This window comes from Notamacropus eugenii, chromosome 4, assembly GCF_028372415.1.
Source record: "Notamacropus eugenii isolate mMacEug1 chromosome 4, mMacEug1.pri_v2, whole genome shotgun sequence".
NCBI classification, from domain to species: domain Eukaryota; kingdom Metazoa; phylum Chordata; class Mammalia; order Diprotodontia; family Macropodidae; genus Notamacropus; species Notamacropus eugenii.
In genome coordinates, this window is record NC_092875.1 from 326,627,341 (window position 1) to 326,640,132 (window position 12,792).

The following is a 12,792-nucleotide window of genomic DNA, read 5'->3' on the forward strand; positions in this document are numbered from 1 at the left end:
CAACTTCTCCGTCCGTAGGCCGGGGATCCCGGGGCAGGTTGGGTCGCCTGGTGAAGCCGGGCAGCGCCTAGGAGGGCACTCCCTGCTCCTTGGAAAAGCTTGAAACAAGCGATTGTAATCCTGGAACGTTGGCGTTCTGAGGGACCTTAGAGGTCATCCAGTCCAAACCTGCAATCATTAAGCACCTACTGTGTTTAGGGCTGAGAGCCAGTATGGCGGAGGGGCTCTCCAGCATCACATTACCAACAGCGCCTGTTTTTGTCCTTGCAAGCTAAGAATGGCTTTTACATTTTAAAATACAATTTTGCTGTAAATGTAAAAACCGTTCTTGGCTTCCTGGTCCACAAAGCTGGGGAAGGCAGGACTTGATCCCCTGCAGAGCTGCTGTGACGACTGGAAATTCAGGTTCCTCCCCAAACGCTGCTTGGGTGACCTTAGGCGAGTCCCTTCACCTCCCAGTGTCCTGGCTTCTCTCCGAGTCTTGGATTTGCTGCACACTTGCTAATGTGCACTGGTCCTAGGAACACTCTTCCATCAAAGAAATCCGTGGTTTGGAACCAAAAAGAGCTAGGTATTTAAAGGTCAAATGAAAAGTTTATCCCTCTGGGAGTTTATATGTTGTATGAGGATGCAGCCTATTAATATTTATTAAGCACCCACTTAGTGGGGATCTCTTTGCTAAGCCTTGGGGATACAAAGAAAGGCACAGTGTTAAGGCTACTAGAATTTGAGTGCTTACTTTGTGCCTGGCACCGTGCAAAATATGGGGAATGCTGATACAAAGAGAAAGACAGTCCCTGGCCTCTGTCAGCTTACATTTTAATGAGAGTGACACCAAAAGAAAGCTGAAGTGTGGCATGGAGGGAGAAAATGAAAGAGTACAGTTTGGGGGCTTGTTAGAGTTACGAATGCAGCCTGTCCTGGAGAGCCACCTTAAAAATACTTCTAAAAGGAGCTAGACCTTGCCCTCTAGCAACTCCCTGTCTAATGGATGAGACCACTTCCAAACTATTCCGTATAAACAAGATCTAGTCTCCATAAATTAAAGTAACAAACTGGGAAAGCACTGTTATTTTGGGAATCTAGAAAGGGTCACTGTAAAAGGTGGAATTGTAGCTGATCCCTGAAGGAAACCAGGTGGCCAGAGGAGTGAGAGAATTCTAGATATGAGGGGCCAGCCAGAAAAAATGGTTAGTCAAGAGAGGGAGTGTCCCTGTGTGAGGAACAGCAGGGAAGCTCCTGTCATTGGATCATAGTATAATTGGAAAGGTATGAGACGACCGGAAAGGTAGTAAGGGACGAGATTGTAAAGGGCGTTGAATGACAGGATTTTATATTTGATCCTAGAAGTAATAGGGATTATTTATTGAATGGGGAGGAAGATCAATTTGACATCTAAGTAGACAGGATGGATTACAGGGAGGGAGAGACGGTGAGTCAGGTAGGACACTCAGGCTATTTCAGTAGTCCAGGTGTGAAATGAAGAGGGCAGTGTCAGAGAAGTATAGTATAAGTATATGAAGAGAGACACTAACAATAAAAACTTCTTGTAGGAGGTGACAAACAAATTAGTCTTTGAATTAGAGATCCATAAGAGGTGGATTTGGAAAAGGGAATTAATAATTTATGCAAAATAGGAGATGGAATGATGAGTTCATGAAATAGGTAGACAACTTGGACTGGATGGTACTTGAAGGGGAGTAATGTGAAATATGCCAGGAAATCTAGACTGGAGCTAGATGCGAAGTTTTAAAATGCCAAACGGTGTAGTTTGTATTGGCAACTGAGAGATACTGAACAGATCAGACTTTTTCTTAACAAAGATTATTTTCACTGCTGTTTGGCAGATGGATTTGAGAGGGACAGAGGCTGGGATTGCCAATTATGAAATTGTTGCAAATGGATAGGCACGAGGCAGGGAGGGACCTGAACTGTGATGTTGGCAATATGAGTGAAAACAGGTTGAAGATTTAGCAACTTCTAAGTTATGGGGATAGAGCGAGAGTGAACAGTACAAAATTTTTCTTAGGTGGTAAACATAGTAACTTCTATAGAAGTTGAAAGTTTCTGTTTTGGATATGTTGAATTTGAATTAGAAGATGCCCAACAATCCATATCTAGTCCTCTACCCAATGATCACATTTCCTCCACCACATCCTTGAAAAGTGATCATTTTGCCTATGCCTAACAAACAGTGCATTTCACTTTTAGTCATTACTGTGTTTTGGGTAGAGGTTGCCTGCTCAGTTTCAGTGATTTCATTGGCATAGTGAACTAGTGTTGAAAAGGTTCCTGAAATTCAGCAGTGACTTTTGACTTAGAGTCTTGTTTTCCTTTTTTTTTTTTTTTTTAAAAATTCTAGACTTAAACACAAACTAGAAGAGAGTTGTGCATGAAACTGAATCTATTTTGTACAACTTGTTGTTCAGACATATAGTGAAATGATTTTAAAAGGTGTTGTTTGTTACCCTCTGATAGTAAATTTAAAAATTTACTAATCATTTTTTCTTTTTTTCATCTTATTGCTACTCTCTCCTAAATCTTCACTAAAAAAAAAAAGGGGGGGAAAAAAAGAAAAACATCTTTAACATATGCAAAACAGTTCCCTTATGGGGCGTCTGAAAATGCTTGTCTCATTTTGTACTTTGATTCTAATATACTGTCAGGAAGTAACATGCTTCCTCTTATGTCCTTTAGAATCAGGGCTCTTCATCGAATTCAGTATTTAAATCTTTAATCAATATTTAAATCTTTAAAAGGGAACGAGTGATTTTTCTTTACGTTATTTGTTACCTTATAAATTGTTCTCATTTTACTCTTCATCAGTTCATATGTCTTCTCAGATTTCTCTGCAGCCTTAACCTTTCGTCATTTTTTAAGGCACAGTAGTATTTCATTGCATTCATTACATTCATATTCCACAACTTGTTCAGCCATTACCCAATTGATGAGCACTCCTTACTTTCTAGTTCTTTGCTACCACACTCAAAAAAGCTGCTTATAAACATTTTTGTGTTGTCGTGATTGAAATGTGCAAATAAAAACAACAAATATTTTATTAGCAAAGTGAGTATTTGCCAGCAAATGGAGTTCAAGACTCCTAAGTAACCAACGACCATTCCTCTCTCCCCCCACCTTCCCCCAAGCAAGGCAGTTCTTTTATAGTTATAAAAAAAGGAACCTGGAAGAGGCAAAGAAAGGGACACAACCTATAGCAATGTTGGCATTATTGAGTTATAATTGCTTAGTATCAGAAAATGGGGATTTTGCCCAGCTCCAGGCAACAGCGGCAACTTCCTGGAATATCTAACATGTGTTTCATGGAATACATTTGACCTTTTAAGTGCCTAAAAGTGGATAGTGAGTGATTTACAAGAGTGAAATAGGGAAATAAAATTATAGGCTTAAGGAGTTTAAACACATATAATGGAGAATAGTAATTTGAATAAGCCTTAATGAAATGGAGTAGTATATCAAATTTTAATATCACATTGAATTTCTTCCTTGAACTGCCTGTTCTTTTCTCTACACTATTTATCAATTGGGAAATGGCTCTTGTTTTTAAAAATTTGAATCAGTTGCTCATAAATCTTGGAAATGAGACCTGTATCACAGAAACATGCTGCAGAAATTTTCTCCATTTGTTTCTCTTTTAATCTTATCTTTTGTTAAATTTGTGTAAAGTTTTTCCGGTTTTATGTAACCAAAATTATCCATTTTGCCTTTTAGGCTTAACCCTAGATCTGATAGGCAATTTTTTCATTTTTTTCAAATTTTCTTATGACGTGACCTGTTTTTATATCTAGGTCACATATCCAGTTGGTGATTATCTTTGTGTGAAGTATTGCTCAAAATTATTCTTTTTAAAGCAGAACTTTTAGTTATACTGTTTTGCTTTCTATTTGTTATCATTCTAATCCTTTTCATAAAGGTAGGGACTAGTGTTTTATATCTCCATTCTATTAAAGTTTTTTCTAAAAACTTATAATTTTTCTTTAATATAAATATCTTGGAAATAGGAACCAGACACCTCAAAAAATTCAGTGGCTGATACACACTTATGTACGTATATCATTTTTGTTGAAATTCACCTTGATTTAGAAAAGTAAAAACTTAAAATTCTAATTCTTATGGAACATATTACATCTTCTTTTCCTTCCTTGCATACTCCAAAGGCATGACTTTTTCTAAAAATTTTACACTATAGATTCCTTCTGGTAAACCTCTTCCTCTGTACCCTTATAGCATGTGAGATATTTAAGATCTGACATCGGACAGTTGTTTGATTTCAACTTTGAAGAATTAAAAACTTGGTTTTCTCTACAGACTTCCTATTGCTATGGAATTTTTGTTCAAGGTCATAGAGGTTGTGATTGAGTACAACTGATCTTCTGATCATGGTACATCAGGTCCTTCCTCTTCCTCTTGGCTTGCGAACATCCATTAAAAAATAATGGTACTGCTATGGAAAGATGCCCAGGTGCATTTTAACTCTCTCGTATGCAGACATAGTGACAAGTGTAATAAAAAAGCTATAGAATTTCATCTACATGAAACAAGGTACTTTGTCTACCTTCTCCTTCCTAAATGGAGTCATAATGCATCTTATCTTTGCACATCTCTTAGAGGTTATAACTGACTGAGAATATGCTTTTTGTATTGGATCTGGGCTTTAAATAAGGCTAAAAGGGGTCAGGATGATTGATTTCATATATGTGTATTCAGAAATAGGTATCTACTTGTTATTCAAAAGCTTGACTTTCCCCAAGAAGAAGGTAGTTAAGGCAGAATAGTAATAGGTAGAGATAATATTTTCTTGAAATAGTTTCTTCCAGTTACTGTAAGTCCTCAGTGTTCCTTGCTCTATTGTCCATGTCTATCTTTGCATCAATTCATTTTCCTACCTTGGGCAAAAAGATTATTTGAAACCATTCCTGTCTTAGTCTTTCTGCCTCTTTTTGTTCATTTCTGTGATCATTTTAACTACCTGGAACACATCTAACAGCAAATAATGAGTACTTGTTTTAGTTCATATAAGTTTTTTCTAATTCCAGTAGTTAGTTAATTGGTTGAATTTTTCAGGATATCTTGAAGTCTGTATTGTCATATGGAAGTTTGTTATCTTGTAGTCCATGACAGATAGTAAGCTTTTGATGTATAAATCTTGCTAACAGGTCATATCTTTCTCTTATTTTTGTTAGTTTATTTATTTATAGTTTTCAGCATTCACTTCCATAAGTTTTAGATTTTCTCCCCCTCCCTCCCCAAGACAGCATGCAATCTGTTATGGGCTCTACACATACATTCCTATTAAACGCATTTTCACATTTGTCATATTGCAGAGAATTATAATGAATGGGAGAAATCATGAGAAAGAAAAACAAAACAAAAAAGAAAATAGTCTTCTTCACTCTGCATTCTGACTCCATAGTTCTTTTTCTGGATGCATCATGAGCCCTTTGGAAAGTTAATAGTAATTTTAAAAATAAGAATTTGTATTCTCTCTTTACTGGGGAGTCCTCAACTATGGTGAAATGCTTGTTGACTAACTACTTCAGTATTTGACATGCACTGGCTACCCTCACTTTTTGTATATTCTTCTCTTGGCTTTCATGACTCTGCTTACTCTTGGTAAGCCCTTCCTTACTCTCCCTACCTGCCTTCCAGTCTCCTGTGTTGGATCATCATGGCCCTAACTGAAGATCAAGCAAAAGAAACTGTGAGAAAGTGAGTCCGATATGTGGAAGGAGACTTGGGGGGAAGCAGTAGTAGGAAAACCTAAAAAAGGAATGCTGTTAGTATCAAGGACAAGAAGGTCAGTAGCATGAAAGAGCACTGAAGACCCGGAAGAATGAAGATTGTGAAAAGGCCATTAGATTGAGCAACTAGATCATTGGTGACCGAAGATAGCAGTTTAAGTTGATTAATGAGGTTGGAAACTTGGAGACAAAGTGGTGGTAACCAGTGTAGACTACATTCTCAAGGAGTTTAACCATAAAAGGGTGAAGAGAGTTAATAAGGTGAGTATAACTCAGTCAGTTGTGTGGTTTTTAAGGATTAGGGAGACTTGGCCATATTTGTGAGCAGTAGGGAAGCAGTCAGTCAAAGGCAGAGTGGGAAGATTAGTGAGAAAGTGATGATAAAAGACAGGACAGTCTACTGGAGACAGGTGGAATGAGTGCCTTAGCAAGAAGAATATCTACCTCTTCATGTGAGATGAGAAGGTAAGAAGGAGGGATCTGTGGAATGACCTCAGTCCTTTCAATGAAGTAAATAAGGTTTATTTATCTTAATAAATAAAACCCTTACAAGATGGGAGGGGAGGTATATGAAAGGATGAAAAGGTTTTGACTAATCTCTGTGGTTAGGAGGAAAAGTTAATAATTGTGCTAGATGTAAAAAGGTTTGCCTTGTTGAAGTGAGGTCCCAGTTGAGATTATATAATATAAACTTGCATCTTCAGTCTCATCTGGTTAACAGACAGGTGCAGTTCACAATTTTTTTTTTTTTTTTACCACATTTTGCATCTTCTTTCAACAGCATGTGAATTATGGAGGGTTGGTGGGGAAAAGGTTTGTAGGAGTTACTTGAGGTTAGAATTTGACAAGCCATGATCAGAGAGAGAAGGACAAGAAACAATGGACTCAAGTGTAAAGGGTAGTGCAGAGTTGAACTGATTCACCAGAGTTGAACTAGGAAAGGATGTAGGTGGTAACTAGTGCAAGAGTGATACTATCTGAGAAAGGATTGAAGGTTACCCTAAGGGTGAGAAAAAGATTAGGGAATGGTAAGGCAGAGAGAAAGTTGGAATAATTTTTAAAAATTGTGATCAGATAATGAGATTTCTGAAGTCTGAAGATAAGAGTTGGAATATTTGTGAGTGATGGCAAGATCAAGGGTGTGATCATTTCTTTTGTAGCTGAGGTAGAGTAGAGAAGTAGATCAGGGATAGTGAGTTTATTGAGGAACTAATAAGTTATGGTATTTGAAGGAGTGTCCATGTATTTTGAAATCCCCGTAATATCAGGACAGGAGTTGATGGAGAGCCTTATCCTGGTATGCATTGAACTTAGTGTGAAAGGAAGGAGATTGTCCTAAGGGGTCAGTTGTTCTGGTCTGGGCCTGACTCAGGCTTGTTCCTTAGTAGTTGAAGTTGTATATTGTTAACAAAATGAGACAGTGGTAGGTAGAATTAACAAAAGGAGATTTATGTAGCCATAACTGGACAGGATAGACATTTGAGAAACCCCTTGAGTTCATTTAGCTGAGAGAAGCTCTCATCATGATCTACCAACCAAACATCAGACAACCCCTCCGGCTTCTTGTGAGTGCTTTATCCTCAGGCAACAAAAAAGCGATAGCAACTGTTCCTTTGTCCCCTGAACTAACCATATCTTGAGAGTTGTCAGAATACCTCTTAAGGAAAAACTAGCCAATGGAAGGAAAGAATTAGGACATTACTTATACTTTATCAGTATACCAGAATCTTGATTGGGTGATACATTTAGATTGAATGAACCTCAAAGAAAGAGAAGTTACTAAATGAAGGTGGTAGAGAGAAAAGTCTAGCACTGGGAATGAGGAATAAGGAGTATTCCCATTCTTTTACCAGATGGTATGAGTAATCTGGAAAGGTGGCCAAAGGAAGCGGCGTCATCAGCAGGGGAGTTAGGTCTCAGTGAAAGTCAGAATTTTGAGGGAGTAAGAGAGGAAAAGGTTTAAGGTAAAAGCAAAATTTGTTCAGTATAGAGCAAGTGGAAGGAGCTGGTACCTCTATAGTGAGACACAAGGGGGATAGAAGTTGCTGGGAGTAAGGATAAGGATATAGGTTGTAGACTTTGAAAAAATGATGAGATACAGAATCACTGGCATGGATGTACAAGAGGTGAATGAATGGAAGTTACGCTAACATTGAGGTAGTTGTATGATTGTCTGAAGATACCATCTGTTACCAATGGGGAAGTAAACCCAAGAATCCTGGGAGGCCACTGCCTCCCAGTCTACCAGTCATACTTCCATCTCAGTCACAAAGGCATCATCTGGGGAAGGAACTACTATGGAGAAGGGGATAGCTAACCCCACCACTTGCTAACCATTTGCTACTTACAGGGCAGGCAATCAGCCTAGCTGAAGCAGCAAAGAGATGGGAGTTGGTATATGTCAGATGAGTTCAGCCAGTGTGTCTTCATCTCAGCCATTAATTTCTCTCATACTTGAATGGAAACAAGTCAGATCCCTGAGTTTAAAAACCCTGGAAATTGTAGTCCTCCACAGATTTACCATTGGTCCTACTTATAGCACAGACTCTACAACCATCATCCTGGGAAGCAAGCCCTATGGAGATTCTGCTTGGGAATTGCTTCTACAGGTGCTGAAGGTTCCCTCCTCCATAGCAACCACAACTACTGAAGACTTTGAAAAAGAAAATCCTTACTACCAAGTTCTTGGCATTGTCCAATGGTTAATCATCAGAAACAGGTGACTTTTTTTTGAATGGAAACAATATTAAAGAAGATACATTGCCATCTCTTTTTGTCACTATACCCTAAGGATCATGGGACTTTGTTTCCCCCATTAGAATGTGAGTTTCCTGAGAGGAGGGACTGTCTCCTCTTTGCTAATTGTATCCATAGTGCTTTTTGTACATAGTAAGCTATTAATAAATTCTTTTTCATTCATTCATTAACATAACATTTTGCCAATATTTTTACATCACAGTGAGACATGGCATACAGTAATTTCCAAAGAATGAAAAATGATTATTGTACAGAAAGCATTGGAGAGGCACGTGATACTTGTGAGCAGGCTTCATTTTATAATAAGGTATATCAAAGAATAGGACCAAAAAGTGTTGAAAAAAATTCATGCTGAGAAGGGAAAATGGGCCAATCATTTGGTAAGGCCTAGGGATGACAAATGTCTAGCTACTGTGAGGGATTGCTACCCTCTTGATGTCTGGAAAAATCAAAAAAGTTTGCATCATTGGATGGAATTTGTGAATGAATGAGTTGATAGACCTATTTAAGAATTGAGAGAGGATTAGAAGCATGTGATAATTTTGTTTTCAGTTCATCAGTGGTCAAAAATATTGACTTCTATTAGTCCTGGTGCTTCCTGGTTGTGTTCCTCTTTATTCTAGGCCTTGACATAGATTGGTGTCAAGGGTAGTGAAGAGAGTTGTCTGGTAAAGGAGTCTGCTGTATGTGACCTCTTTATTCCACTGCTCCTAGATAATCCAGTGATGTGTTGTAGTGTCCTCTTTAGTGGTGACTCCATCTTCCTGAGACCTGGGTGGTTGTAATGACTGAAGACACTTTTCACAGATGAGAGTGGGCAATAGCTGTCACCTTCTGCCTCTTTAAATAGCTTTTATGTATCAGGATAATGGCGTTTCTGTAAGTGTTACACTCTTCAGAATGCTAGTATGTCATGCGCTTCTTTGCACTATGGTCCTTAACGTGGGCCTTTGTTGTGGTGGAGCACTGAAGTTACTGCAGTGTACTCTTGGCCCCCCACCTTCCTAAATTCTCCTTTACTTTCTATAATTCCCCTCCCCCCCACCCCTACCTCCCCGTGCTCCCCATCCCAAAATCTGGCTTCTACACTTCTGTTCCTTGGATACTGAGCATTAATGGACAAAAGTCAAATTGAGCTGAATTCACCTACTAGAAATTTAGTTTGTACAAACTAAATCACTACCTGTGATTTACAGACAGCTGGATGTTTGACAGTCTATATCACCATACTTAGATAGTACCTGTTCCTAACTCCATCTTTCTTTTCTTCTCCCCTTCTCCTTCATACCTCAGTGCCACATGGCTTAGCCTCTTACTTCATTAAAACTGAAAGGCATAATGTTTGTTCTTCACTTCTTTTCCATGCCTCAAGAATTTTTAGCATCATTATCCATCCTTCTGTCCTTTCCTCTGGTAACAGAAGGGTCCTACTTAAAACTCCTCCCTCTCACTGTGCCCTTAATCCTGTTCATGCTTCCTTCTTTCACCATCAATCAACTGTTAGATTCAGGACAGGAAAGTACCCTGGCTGAAGCAGCAAGTCACCCAGAGGAGGACATGAGAGGCAGCATGTGGCAAGCAGATCAACAACCCCACCCCCCCAACTTCGTCCACTACTACCCCCCCAGCGTAACCACCATCTCCTCTTAGAGACAGTTGAGGACTCAGAACTCCAGATGGGAGAAATAGTGCTTCCTGCCTAGAACCTTCAGCCATCACCTTAGGAACTCACCTCTGGAGATATGGCCTAGCAACTTCTTCTGCAGCCATAGTAAAGAAGACTGGAAGGGAAAGTTTTTGCCACCAGAGTCCTTGGCTTTTTCAAATAGTTCCAAATCAGAAATTGATACAGTTTTATCAGTGGAATGATTCTGAAGAAGAGATAATTGCCATCTGCTTTGCTACTGCACCCCAAGGACCCTGTTGGTGTTCCATCTCATTTGCTGCAGAAACTTTGTGTATTGTCTCCTTTACAATGTGAGTTCAATCTACGTGAGTTTGCTTTTTTGTTTTTTATTTTAAATTTATTTATTTAACTTTTAACATTCATTTTCACAAAATTGTGGGTTCCAAATTTTCTCCCCATTTGTCCCCTCCCCCACCCCAAAACACTGAGCATTCTAATTGCCCCATCACCAATCTGCCCTCTCTTCTATCATCCCTCCCTTCCCTTGTCCCCATCTTCTCTTTTGTCCTGTAGGGCCAGATAACTTTCTATACCCCATTACCTGTATTTCTTATTTCCTAGTAGCAAGAACAGTACTCAACAGTTGTTCCTAAAACTTTGAGTTCCAACTTCTCTTCATCCCTCCCTCCCCACCCATTCCCTTTGGAAGGCAGGCAATTTGATATAGGCCGTATCTGTGTAGTTTTGCAAATGACTTCCATAATAGTCATGTTGTGTAAGACTATATTTCCCTCCATCCTATCCTGCCCCCCTTTGCTTCTGTTCTTTCTTTTGATCCTGTCCCTCCCCAAGAGTGTTGACCTCAAATTTCTCCCTCCTCCCCATGCTCTCCCTTCCATCATCCCCCCTACCCTGCTTATCCCCTTCTCCCTCACTTTCCTGTATTGTAAGATAGGTTTTCATACCAAAATGAGTGTGCATTTTATGCCTTCCTTTAGTGGAATGTGATGAGAGTAAACTTCATGTTTTTCTTTCACCTCCCCTCTTTTTCCCTCCACTAAAAAGTCTTTTGCTTGCCTCTTTTATGAGAGATAATTTGCCCCATTCCATTTCTCCCTTTGTCCTCCCAATACATTTCTCTCTCACTGCTTAATTTCATTTTTTTAAGATATAATCCCATCCTATTCCATTCACTCTGTGCTCTCTGTCTCTGTGTGTATGTATGTGTATGTAATCCCAGCAACTACCCAGATACTGAAAAGTTTCAAGAGTTACAAATATTGTCTTTCCATGTAGGAGTGTAAACAGTTCAACTTCAGTAAAGTCCCTTATGACTTCTCTTTGCTGTTCACCTTTTCATGCTTCTCTTCATTCTTGTGTTTGAAAGTCAAATTTTCTTTTCAGCTCTGGTCTTTTCATCAAGAATGCTTGAAAGTCTCCAATTTCATTGAAAGACCATTTTTTCCCCTGAAGTATTATACTCACTTTTTCTGGGTAGGTGATTCTTGGTTTTGATCCTAGTTCCTTTGACTTCTGGAATATCCTATTCCATGCCCTTCAATTTCTTCATGTAGAAGCTGCTAGGTCTCGTGTTATCCTGATTGTATTTCCACAATACTTGAATTATTTCTTTCTAGCTGCTTGCAATATTTTCTCCTTGACCAGGGAACTCTGGAATTTGGCCACAATGTTCCTAGGAGTTTCTCTTTTTGGATCTCTTTCAGGAGGTGATTTGGTGGATTCTTTCAATATTTATTTTGCCCCCTGGTTCTAGAATCTCAGGGCAGTTTTCCTTGATAATCTCGTAAAAGATGATGTCTAGGCTCTTTTTTTGATCAAGGCTTTCAAGTAGTCCCATAATTTTTAAATTGTCTCTCCTGGATCTATTTTCCAGGTCAATTGTTTTTCCAATGAGATATTTCACATTATCTTCCATTTTTTCATTCTTTTGGTTTTGTTTTGTGATTTCTTGGTTTCTCATAAAGTCATTAGCCTCCATCTGTTCCATTCTAATTTGGAAAGAACTATTTTCTTCAGTGAGCTTTTGAATCTCCTTTTCCATTTGGCTAATTCTGCTTTTGAAAGCATTCTTCTCCTCATTGGCTTTTTGAACCTCTTTTGCCAATTGAGTCGGCCTATTTTTCAAGGTGTTATTTTCTTCAGCATTTTTTTGGGTCTCCTTTAGCAAGGTGTTGACCTGCTTTTCATACTTTTCTTTCATCTCTCTCATTTCTCTTCCCAGTTTTTCCTCCACCTCTCTAACTTAATTTTCAAAATCCTTTTTGAGCTCTTCCATGGCCTGAGCCCACTGAATATTTATTTTGGATGTTTGGGACACAGAAGCCTTGATTTCTATGTCTTTCCCTGATGGTAAGCATTGTTCTTCCTCATCAGAAGGGAAGGGAGGAAATATCTGTTCACCAAGAAAGTAACCTTCTATAGTCTTATTTTTTTTCCCTTTTCTGGGCATTTTCCCAGCCAGCGACTTGACTTCTGAGTGACCTCTCCACACACACCTTGCCTCATGATCCGCCCAGCCAGTCCTTAGGGGCTGAGATTCAAATGCTGCCTTCCAGCCCCAAGTGTTTTGGCGGAGGCGGGGCTGCTATTCTGTGTGACATTAAGTTCAGGTGCTCTGGTGGGGGCAGG

At 39.1% G+C, this 12,792-nt stretch overlaps 1 protein-coding gene across 5 annotated transcripts in view; it reads left to right on the plus strand.

Annotated features, from left to right (window-relative positions):
• The window catches only part of PIAS2 (protein inhibitor of activated STAT 2), a 135,560-nt gene that overhangs the window by 56,953 nt on the left and 65,815 nt on the right, over positions 1-12,792 (plus strand). The window lies entirely within an intron of this gene.